Here is an 11381-nt window from a genome sequence, read left to right as displayed (position 1 = left end):
CCAACTGACTACCGCCGTGCGACCTACGCGGAAGCCTTGAAGCGCCCTGCTTCCCCTTCCCCGTCGTTCGTTCATGCACCACCTGCGGTTTCACTTCAGTCGGCGCAACCGCTACAGTACTACGAAGATACACGCCCGTCGCCACCTTTCGTTTCTGCCGGTCCTTTTGCACGTCGTTCGGAGCAGCCAGCACACTACCTCGACGACAGACGCACGTCTCCTCGGAAGGCCGATGTATGGCGCACTCCAGATCACCGGCCTCTGTGCTTCCACTGCGGTGAAGCAGATCATTTGTACCGCCAGTGCCCGTACCGGCGCATGGGGCTGCGGGGATTTTCTGCATATTCGCCGCCTCCCCGGTATGGCCAGCGACCCCGGGACATCGAGGACTACCTGGCACAGCAGCGCATGCCACCTCCTGCCAGGCGGCAGTCGCGTTCACCGTCGCCGAGGCGATTTTCACCTCCGCCCCAGCGATACGCTGGCGCACGGTCCCCCAGTCCCCGCCGGGAAAAACTAGCTAAAGCGACCTCTGGAGGCGAGGTCGCTGGCAGTCGACGAGCTGAAGACCTCCGATCGACGCAAACAAGAACAGGTGCAGATCCAACTGAACGGAATGACCAGCTTTCTCTCGATATACCGGTGCTGTTTGACGGTTACGCTGTTAGTGCTTTAGTGGATACCGGGGCTGATTATTCAATATTAAGCGGGAAAATGGCCACACTTCTGAAGAAGGTCATCACGCCCTGGCACGCCTCGAAGATTCGAACGGCTGGCGGCCACATTGTCACTCCGCTTGGAACGTGTACGGGTAGAGTTCGCATCTGCGGATCGACGTTTGTAGCAAGTTGCCTTGTGCTACGTGAAGGTTCCCGCCACGTTATTCTTGGTGTCGACTTCCTGCAGGAGTATGGAGCTGTTATTGATCTCCGAGAGCGTCGCATCACCTTCGCTGCAGACCGAGCAATCGACGGGCAGGACGACCAACGGAGCTCTGACGTTCTTCGCGTTTCCGCTGAGAGTGTAACGCTCCCTCCGCGAGCCAGTGTTATAGTAGACGTCACTTGTTGTGGACTCCGAAATGGTGAAGTGGTCGCAGAAGGTAACTTGGAACACCTGCTGACCCAAGGTGTGTGTGCCGCTAGGAGTTTCATAGAGCTTCGTGGTGGCCGATCTCAACTGCTCGTTACCAATTTCAGTAAAGAACATCGACACCTTCTCCGCGGCACTTCGTTAGCCTTTGCAGACGAAATAGCCAACGTTCGGAACTGCTTCACATCTGAAACAGTGGAGACCATGGATACGTCCCTGGGCAATATCGACATAAATCCCGATCTTTCGTCCGCTAACGAGAAAGCACTTCGACAGCTCTTGCTTGAATTCAACTCGTGCTTCGCCAGTTCTTCTAAGGTCCGCCAGACTTCGATCACTAAACACAGAATCCTGACGTACGACGACGCACGCCCGATACACCAGCAGCCTTACCGCGTGTCAACAAAAGAACGCGAAGCGATTCGTACGCAAGTCAGAGAGATGCTTGACGACGGCATCATCGACCCTTCCAACAGCGCGTGGTCGTCTCCGGTCGTTCTAGTCAAAAAGAAAGATGGAACGCTACGCTTCTGCGTCGACTACCGGAAGCTGAACAACGTGACTAAAAAGGACGTGTACCCGCTGCCACGCATCGACGACTCGTTAGACAGATTACGCCGCGCCCAGTATTTCTCCTCTCTGGATTTAAAAAGCGGGTACTGGCAGATTGAGGTAGACGAGCGAGACCGCGAGAAAACGGCCTTTGTGACCCCCGACGGTCTCTATGAATTTCGAGTACTTCCTTTTGGCCTGTGTTCAGCGCCGGCAACTTTCCAGAGAATGATGGATACTGTACTCACTGGACTGAAGTGGCAGACTTGTCTCGTGTACCTCGATGATGTAGTCATCTTTTCTGAAACATTCGAGCAACATCTTCACCGCCTGCGGAGTGTACTCGAGGCTATACGATCAGCAGATCTCACACTCAAACCAGAAAAGTGCCACTTTGGCTATGAAGAGCTCAAGTTCCTCGGCCATGTAGTAAGCGCCAGAGTGGTCCGACCCGATCCTGACAAGCTTATCGTAGTAGCCACATTTCCAGCTCCCACCGACAAGAAGGCCGTCCGGCGCTTCCTGGGTTTGTGCGCCTATTATCGACGATTTATTGAAGGCTTTTCGAAGATAGCGGAACCCTTGACTCGCCTTACAAGAGACGACACGCCATTTTTCTGGGCTAATGAGCAACAGGCTGCCTTTGCCGAACTACGACAGCGCATGCAGTCAGCACCCGTTCTAGCACATTTTGATGATGATGCCGACACAGAGGTGCATACTGACGCCAGTAATACTGGACTCGGCGCCGTCCTCGTCCAGCAACAACGTGGAGAGGAACGAGTAATAGCCTATGCCAGCCGCTCACTGTCCCGTGCCGAGGCGAATTACTCGACCACAGAGAAGGACTGTCCCGCAGTCATATGGGCGCTCACAAAGTTTCGCCCTAACCTTTATGGTCGCCCCTTCAAAGTGGTGACGGACCACCAAGCCCTTTGTTGGTTGGCAAACATACGCGACCCCTCAGGACGACTGGCACGCTGGAGCTTGCGCCTACAGGAATATGATGTCACCATTGTCTATAAGTCTGGCCGGAAGCACGAAGACGCCGATACACTGTCTCGCGCGCCCACTGAATCTGCAAGTCAGGAAGGAGAGGATGATGACAGCTTTTTGGGCGCCATTAGTGCATCTGACTTGATGAAACGACAGCGTGAAGACGCAGAAATTCGCCCGATCATCGAGCGCTTACAAGGTCGCAGCGCGGTTTTACCGCGCCATCTGTCCCGTGTGTTGGCATCCTTCTGCCTTCGAGACAACGTTCTCTATAAGAAAAACACCCATTCTACGAGCCGCGCTTACCTCCTCGTGGTTCCGAGGGACATGCGGGACGACGTCCTCTTCGCTTGCCATGACGAGCCCACATCTGGCCACCTCGGCTTCTCCCGAACATTCGCCAGAGTAGGCCAGACCTACTATTGGCCCGGACTTAAGGCAAGCGTCAACCAGTACGTCAAAAGCTGTCGTGAATGCCAGCGCAGGAAGACACCATCCCGTAAGCCGGCTGGGTTGCTTCAACCAATTGACCCACTTCTCAAGCCATTTGACCAAGTCGGCATGGACATTCTCGGCCCTTTTCTCTGTCTACAGACGGCAACAAGTGGGTGATTGTCGCAACAGACTATTTGACACGCTACGCCGAGACGGAGGCGATACCACGAGCCACAGCTTCCGAGGTAGCGCAGTTCTTCATGTGCCACATCGTACTGCGTCACGGTGCTCCCTCTACAGTAATAACAGACAGAGGGACAGCGTTCACTGCGCAGCTTATGGATGAAGTCTTTCGACTAAGCAACACCAGGCATCGAAAGACAACTGCTTACCATCCGCAGACCAACGGACTTACCGAGCGATTAAATAGACCGTCACAGACATGATCTCTATGTACATCGACGTCCAACATAAAACATGGGATCGGATCCTGCCTTACGTGACGTTCGCGTATAACACCGCCGTTCAAGAGACAACGCGATTCACACCATTTCGCCTTCTCTACGGCCGCGAAGTTCAGACGATGTTAGACGCTATGCTTCCTTGTGAATACGTCGATCAGTTAACGACTGACGCCGAAGAACTTGCAGAGCGTGCCGAGGAAGCTCGCCAGCTCGCACGGCTGCACATCGGTCTGCAGCAACAGGCAGATGCACGGCGCTATAACATCCGCCACAGAGACGTGTCCTACAGTCCAGGAGACCAACTATGGGTGTGGACCCCTGTTCGTCGACGCGGCCTCTCCGAAAAGTTGCTAAGCCGCTACTTCGGTCCCTATAAAGTGCTACGCCGCGTGAGTGACGTAAACTATGAAGTGGTTCCGGACACTGCGTCGTCAACACGAACACAACGAGGACAACCGAGCTCCGACATAGTTCATGTCGTACGCATGAAGCCATATTTTGCGCGTTCGTAATTTCTCCTACCACTCCTTTGTTTGTTTTCTTTTATTTGTGTTGATGACATCGCCTCATCGTTCATTGACTGTGCGCGCTTGACATTTCACCATTATTGTACTTTCGCGTTGTCTAAGCTACTTCAATTCATTTTTTTTTTCTTTACGCCTACCCTGGAGCATCGCGGCAATGCCTTTTTTTTTTCGCGGAGGGGGGAATAATGCCACCTGTAGTAGTGGGTGAAATGCATGGGCGGAGGCACAGGTCACGAAAGAAAGAAGTGCGCGCGCTATCTCTCGGGAGAGCGAGCTTAACGGACGCGTTTACCAAGAGCCCTGCTGCTCTGCGACCAATAAACCTCGCCTGGACCTTTGAAGCGACGTGACAATATAGTTATGGTGTTTGCTTGCGCAAGGCGAAACTGTGTCCTCTTAAACCACATTTACTTCTGGCTTATATAGTGGTTGTGGTGGTGCGCATTACCACAGGCACCCATTTCAATTCTATTGAGGGGTGTGCGCTTGTGATGTGTTTTGTCCTGGCTGGGACAAAAATGGGCCTACCGTGGACGTTGGAAATTCAAGCCACAGTCGCACGAGGTTACCGTGTTCGTCACGCTCGATGTACCACAAGGTACCCATGTGTCCCTTCCGTCGCTTGCATCGGTGTTGGCCACGATCATGTACGGCTTCCCGATGCTAACGCAAATTGAGGCCGGCAGGCCACCCATGTCGCTTGCGTTCATGTTGGCCACCTTGGTCAGGGCATCCCTGTGTACCTGCTAGTTCTGATAGCCAGGCATATTATCGCATGCGGGATGACGTAACACGTTGTCGACAACGTGGAGGCAGCGTGCGTTGCGGTCGACGTCCGCATTGCTGTAGTATAATCAAGGCGTTGCTGTATAGTCCGCATTGCTGCAGTACGTCAGGGAATTTAACGGCGGCTTCTTCGCGTGTCACAAAGTGGCTCTCAATCAGTCTGACTTAATACTCGGTCAGCATGGGGCCATCTTCTAGCCTCATAAGAAATGAAGAGAACACTGCGTCATTGTTACAGGGCAGTTCTGCATTAAGCTCACTCACATGCATTGACGTTCAATGTGTACGTTCGCGCTTACTGTGTTGATTGAGAATGTGAGTCACCTGTGGCACATACCCGCATAACATGAACTGGTGTGTGCGGGTATGTGCCATACGTGACTGAGGGAAAGGGTTTCATTACGTACTCGACAGGCTTTTTTGCGTAATTCATGTCATGAGCAGTGGATCGTGTTCCTCATACACCGATCCCCTGCTATGCCAACTTTGGTATATTAAAAAGTATAGGGACGACCAGAAGAGCTCGAGGACGTAGGCGGCTGTCTAGATAGATAGATAGATAGCTCATGTCATGGCTATTAGTGAGGGTCGTGCATCACCGGCAGCTTCTTCCAGTGGCATCCATGCACTCGTATCCCGGAGTCCAACACGAACTGCTGCGTCAGTTACGCTACCACGATTATCGAAATTACTTTCAAACTTTTCGTTTCTTGTATTTGATAGGGAACTCTAGCGTACTTTTGACCATATTTTGATATTGCCGTTTTCAAATTATGCGCCAGCCCTGTAACGGCTCGGTTAGTTGAGCTCGTTAAGTCGCAGTTTCCTAGCACTCACCGAATAATAACCTTGAACTGAAACAGGCCGTCTCGTTTTATGAAGACAGGCTTCTCATGCTCTGTTTCATGGACTCAATTTAGCAGTAGCCAGTAGCCGGTGTAAGGACTTTTCACGAAAAATAGTTCAAGCTAGGGAAACGGCCGCCAGCGCACCATGAGCCTGGAACGTAAGTCATGCTGTACAGCACACGTGTGTCATGACTTTCATGTTAACTCGTGTTATTTATGTTCGCCACACAGTCACGTCGCAAGATACCAATTTCGGTGTATATCGAGCTAGCGAAACGGCCGCCAGCGCACCATGAGCGTGGCATGTAAATCATGCTGTACATGACATGCGTGTCATGATTTTCATGTTATGACTTGTCATTTATGTTCGTCATACAGTCAAGTTACGCCATACCAACTTTGGTGTACATTCGATTATCTAAGCGACCAGGAGACCACAAAGTCGTAGGCGGCTAGATAGATAGATAGATAGATAGATAGATAGATAGATAGATAGATAGATAGATAGATAGATAGATAGATAGATAGATAGATAGATAGATAGATAGATAGATAGATAGATAGATAGACAGATATATAGATAGATAGACAGATATATAGATAGATAGATAGATAGATAGATAGATAGATAGATAGATAGATAGATAGATAGATAGATAGATAGATAGATAGATAGATAGATACGCTCAAAGTCGCAGAAGTTTGCTAAGAAATGCTTCGTATTTAATATTTTGCGTTGCAGAGAGCCGAATTAAGGTCTCGCCTTTCAGGCAGATCATATACTTCCTTCTTCATGATTTGCTTCAGGCGATCATAATGTGAATAGAAATGCAGGGTTCCACCCTTCTTCTTCACCAAGACTACTGGTGGTGAACACGTGCTCCATCTGTGATATCGTCAGCGCCGCCTTTCTTCAAGTTGTTGCCTTGTAGCTTCTCGCCCTCGCGTCGAAACTCGAAAACAAACACTGACGCAGTGACGGGCATTTCCTTCCGTTCTCACGTGGTACTTGGCTGCTGGCGTTTGTCGAACCCTTGACGGTCACAAGCAACAGTTTCTGTAATGTCGCAGTCGGTACATCTGCATCGTTACACAGCTCGAAAAAAAAATATAGACACCCAAATAAGAGCGCTTGTGCGCTCCTCTGGGACCCAGATGCTACTTTCAGACCTTGCTATGATGCGTAAGGTATCGATTACTCCTTGTTCTAGTACATCTGCTATTAGATCGTACCTCTTAGGCACCCGTGCCTGCATTGAGCGGCGTCTCCTTTGGCGTCGGTGGCGTAACCGACTGACCGAACGCGGAGTATCTCAGTATCACGAACCACTGGCCTCTAACCTCACTTTCATCCTCCGTCACGCGAGCTGGCCCCTGGGTTGGATCTCGTGCGCACGCAGGGCTGGCACGTGCATTGCGGTTGGCTTGTAGCATAGCTCGGAAACAAACGAGGATACAGAAGAAGTACAGGATTAACATAAGCACTAGTATAGTGTATGTAGAGCTAGTACAGGGCAAACACAAGCGGTTGGGTTCGCTTTCGTAACATGGCTGTTGACGTTTCGCTTGGTTCGCTAGGCCTGCAATGCTCAGAGTGCTGTGCGTAGCACTCGAGCTCCAGCAGTCTCTGGTGCAATATGTAACTATTGCTACATTCCTATAATTGCGAATAGCAAAAACGCCATGACTTCAAACACACTTAGTGTTACCCCACAGCGGCGTTGTCAGAAATTTTTTCTGCGGGGGGGGGGGGGGGGGGGGGACACACCTCTTCGATCTGAAGTGGGGGTTGGGCAGGCAGATGCGATCTACTGTCATTTTGAGCTCTGTGTGGCATGGCAAAAATATTTGGGGGGGGGGGCACAGCCCGATGTGCCCCCCCCCCCCTGGCTACGCCACTGTTGCCCCAGCATGGAGCTGCGCTCAGAATTCGCGTTAGGCTGTATCGTAATCGTTGGGAATTCTATCCATGCTTTGTGTGTAAGGATAGATCAATCGTTACAGCACGAAAGTGCAAACTTTTATCTTATAAACGATGCCAAGCACTTCCGTTTCTATGATTATGTTATATCTACATTGCACTCACCAAAGCACAGGCTTGTTGTTCTTTTGTTTAAACCTACGCAATTGTGTACTCATAAAATTTTCAATTTCTGTTTCGGCTGTTCCTGGGATGGTATCTATTGTAGATTGTAGCAGGACTGTGGTGCGTATGTGCCATTTCGCACTCGGACGGTGGTTGCACAGAATATTATAATGTGACACCGTTCTCCTTATTATTATTATTGTTCTTATTAATATTATTACTATTAGGAACCCAGTGTCTTCAGGCGATGCACACCACCATACGCTGTTTGAGCATACTTTGAGCATACTTCGGTAAGTTGTACCGGTGATTCCGGTTCTTAATTTTCATCCTCCTTCTCAAAATATTGCACCGTCATATATGTATTGTATTTTCAATTCTGTGAATAAACCTGAAAAAAAAACGATGTGAAGTGAACAACCAAACAAAAAATCCAGACTACCTAGAGGCTAACAGCTTCGCTCTTAAAGGCGCCTTGTACGCATTTCAAATTTTCATCTGAACACTTAACGCCACCTCAGTTTTTCACCCCAGGCGTAATAAATTCTGAAGCAAGAAGCAAAAATGTTGTTGCCCACCTCACACCCACGTTCCATTCATGGAGATTAAAACTCCTTGGTTCCATTACAAGTTGTAACCAGACCCAGCTGCTACTTTAACACCTCAGATTGATGCGGGACGTATCGATTACTTCTTAGGGCTGTCTTCTCGGAGTCTTTTATTTCACTGGCATTCACGATGCTTACACGCCGTGCGGGGGGAGCTGGAGTATAGCGCTATACGAGTTACTTGAGCATCACGCAAACGTATTGCTTCAGTAGCCCTGAAGTGCCCGCACTTGTATCTATCGGTGCTGAAGGGAGGGAAACAGTGCGTTTTCTTCGCCGTCGGCGCACTGAGACGAGGCACTAACTCCACGACGGCACTTTGAATTCGATAAGGAGGCTCCATCTCAGTAAGGCCTGAAAAAATAACGGCAAACAATGACCGATGGATGAGCAGAGACAAACCGGTTATCATTGTCGTTCTCTCCTAAGCCACTTCTTGTCCGAGACGCCCCGTTACGCCGTATACAATACGCCTAATTCTCATCGTAATTGGAATAGCGCGTCACGTTGTTATAGACGCGCAAGAGAAAACAGCACAGAAATGGAACAAGAAGTGATGGCAAAAGTCACGGGATGAGAGCGTCCGTCCTTCCTTAGCCCGCACTGTTTCAGCAAACAGTGTACGATAAAGAAGCAAAATGCACACACAAAAAAGTCGGTAGATCCCACGCATTGTGGGAATCGATGTAATGAGAAGCAGCCAGCAAAGAGCTGCATACATCGTCTTGTATGTCCTTTAGCAAAATGCGTGTCATGGTTTTCATGTTCACTCCTATTATTTATGTTCGTCACACAGTAACGTCGCGCAATACCAACTTCGGGGTAGATCAATCTAGCGAAACGGCCGCCAGCGCACCATGAGCCTGGCACGTAAGTCATGCTGTACATGACATGCGTGTGATGATTTTCATGTTAACTCGTGTTATTTATGTTCGTCACACAGTCACATCACGCAATACCAATTTCGGGGTAGACCAAGCTAGCGAAACGGCCGCCAGCGCTCCATGAGCGCGGCATATAAGGCATGCTGTACATGACATGCTTGTCATGATTTTCATGTTAACTCGTGTTATTTATGTTCGTTAGGCAGTCACGTCGCAAGATACCAATTTTGGTGTATATAAAGCTAGCGAAACGGCCGCTAGCGCACCATGAGCGTGGCACGTAAGTCATGCTGTACATGACATGCGTGTCATGATTTTCATGTTATTTCGTGTGTTATTTATGTTCGTCACACAGGCACGTCACGCAATACCAATTTAGGGGTAGATCAAGCCAGCGAAACGGCCGCCAGCGCATGATGAGCGTGGCACGTGTGTCATGCTGTACATGACATGCGTGTCATGATTTTCATGTTAACTCGTGTTATTTATGCTCGTCACACACTCACGTCGCAAGATACCAATTTTCGTGTATATCAAGCTAGCGACACGGCCGCCAGCGCACCATGAGCGTGGCACGTAAGTCATGCTGTACATGACATGCGTGTGATGATTTTCATGTTATGACTTGTCATTTATGTTCGTCATACAGTCATGTTACGCCATGACAACTTTGGTGTACATTCGATTATGCAAGCGACCAGGAGAGCACAAAGTCGTAGGCGGCTAGATAGATAGATAGATAGATAGATAGATAGATAGATAGATAGATAGATAGATAGATAGATAGATAGATAGATAGATAGATAGATAGATAGATAGATAGATAGATAGATAGATAGATAGATAGATAGATGCGCTCAAAGTCGCAGAAGTTTGCTAAGAAATGCTTCGCATTTAAAAAACAAGAAAAACGAAAGGAAAGATTTTGCGCATTTATGAAAACAGTAAAGGAGGTAAATTTTGTTTCATAATTCCTGAAAAACTTCACTTGTCTTTTTGCACTCTCACCAGGTTATAGGCGCTCCTCGCTCAATAATCACTTTGCCTTTAATGATCTTTTTGATATGAGTTATACCTATTGAAGGATATATATAAATAACAAGTGTTTTATCAAATGTGTATCAAAAGTGTTTAGCTAAATGTGCAAGTGAATGAATAATGACATTTTTATATTAATATTAGGTCTCTTTATACGACGTTAACTCGTGCTCTGTACCCACTGACCCCCGTAGTATAGCTCGCCCACTGCGCTCGTCCCTGCAGAGTTTCTCACTATGCTACGAATGACATAGCAGCAAAGGCTTCTTTGCACTGACTTCGTTGTACTGCAAGGTGTGATCTATTAGCATACGAACAACCGGAAGCGGAAGCCACCGAAGTTCGGCGGTGGCTGCTGAAGATGATGCGAGAAAAGCGGATGCGCAAAACGCCGCGGGACCTAAGGAGAACACGGTGGCAGGGCAGTCTAATTGTCTTTGCGCCCACTAATGCGTGCAGCTGACGCTCCCAGCACGCAAACCCTTTTTACGCTCGCCGCAATTACGCAGGTGCTGTCAGCGGCGTGCATAAATGTGCGCGCTACGGTTCCGCCGTAAATCATGTAGCTGACCCAATGACAGAGCGTGTGGAGAAGAGAATTACGTTGTGGCGCTGCACTGTGCCCCAATTATATTGCATATCATTATTATAGCTGTAACGCGAAATTACTGGCAGCTGTCAAGATCGCTCTTACCTGGCAGAGACTCCGCGGACGTTATCTGTGTTAGGAGGCCATGGCCCGAATAAAAGAGAATATAACAATCTACTGCTCTTTCGCCACACAAAGGTTTCATTTTCTATATCACCCTCAAATATGCGTGGAACGATTTCGAGTGCATTAGTCATGTTCACTAAGAGCTTCTATGCTAAAGGTACTTGTTTATTTTGTGTATTTTACGCATTTGTTTGCTTTTACTTTGCGTTTATAACCCCCTACTGTAATGCCTTCGGGCGAATGTACTGTGTACTACTATCGCGCTCAGTATGAGCTACATCACGCGAGCGCGTGGCCGAGTGCCCTGCAAGGTTGTACAGTGGCGCCGATCATGGCATGTTTTCGAGTTA

Source organism: Rhipicephalus sanguineus, chromosome 11 (genome assembly GCF_013339695.2).
Source record: "Rhipicephalus sanguineus isolate Rsan-2018 chromosome 11, BIME_Rsan_1.4, whole genome shotgun sequence".
In the NCBI taxonomy this organism is placed as follows: Eukaryota; Metazoa; Arthropoda; class Arachnida; order Ixodida; family Ixodidae; genus Rhipicephalus; species Rhipicephalus sanguineus.
This window is presented reverse-complemented; position numbering follows the sequence as displayed.